Source organism: Cebus imitator, unplaced genomic scaffold (genome assembly GCF_001604975.1).
Source record: "Cebus imitator isolate Cc_AM_T3 unplaced genomic scaffold, Cebus_imitator-1.0 Scaffold315, whole genome shotgun sequence".
NCBI classification, from domain to species: domain Eukaryota; kingdom Metazoa; phylum Chordata; class Mammalia; order Primates; family Cebidae; genus Cebus; species Cebus imitator.
The window spans coordinates 1,825,365-1,826,498 of record NW_016107630.1 but is presented as its reverse complement, the minus strand read 5'-3'; positions in this window follow the sequence as shown (position 1 = coordinate 1,826,498).

The following is a 1,134-nucleotide window of genomic DNA, read 5'->3' as shown; positions in this document are numbered from 1 at the left end:
TTTTGCTTGCTAGTATTTTGTTGGAAATTTTTGCATCAATATTCATCAATGATATTGATCTTTCATTTTCAAAACTTTGTCTGCTTTTGGTAGGATGGTAAGGTGGCCTCATAGAATGAGTCTGGAAATACTTCCTCCTCCTCTATTTTGCAGAATAGTTTGAGTAGTGTTAGTATTAGTTCTTTAAAAATGTTTGGTAGAATTTAGCAGTAAAGGCATCAGGTCCCAGGCTTTTCTTTGCTAGGAGACTCTTTTTTTTAAAGCTTCACTCTTGTTTATTATTTTTGCTCTGATTTTTCTTTCTTTCCTTTTACTAATTTTGACTCTGGTCTGCTCTTGCTTTTGTAGTTCTTTAAGATGCATTGTTAGGTTGTTTAAGTTTTTCTTCTTTTTGGGTGGAAAGACTTCTAGCTACAAACTTCCCTCTTTGTGTTACTTTTGCTATATCCCATACTTTTTATTATGTTGTGTTTCTCATTATCATTTGTTTCAGAAAATTTTTATTTTTCTTCTTAATTTCTTCATTGATACATTGGTCATTCAGAGTCATATTGTTTAATTTCCATTTTTTTCCTATGGTTTTTTACATTCCTTTTTTATTGATTTCTAGTTTTATTCCATTTTGATCAGAGAAGCTGCTTGATATTATTGCAATTTTTTGAATGTTTTAAGATTTGTTTTGTGACTTAACATAAGGTCTATCGTTGAGAATGATCAATGTGCTGAGGAAAAGAATGTATATTTTGCAGCCATTGGATGAAATGTTCTGTAAATATCTGTTAGGTCCATTTGGTCTATAGTACAGATTAAGTCCAATGTTTCTTTGTTGATTATACTGTCTAGATGGTGTGTCCAATGCTGAAAGTGCAGTGTTGAACTCTCAAGCTGTTATTGTATTAGGTTCTATCTCTCTCTTTGGCTCTAATAGATTTTGTCTTATATATCTGGGTGCTCCAGTGTTGGCCCCATATATGTTTAAAATTGTTACTTCTTCTTGCAGAATTAATCACTTTATCATATAGTGACATTCTTTGCTTCTTCTTACAGCTTTTGTCTTGAAATCTATTTTATTTGATATTATTATAGCTATTCCTCTTCTTTTTTGGTTTCCTTTGGCATGAAATATCTTTTTCC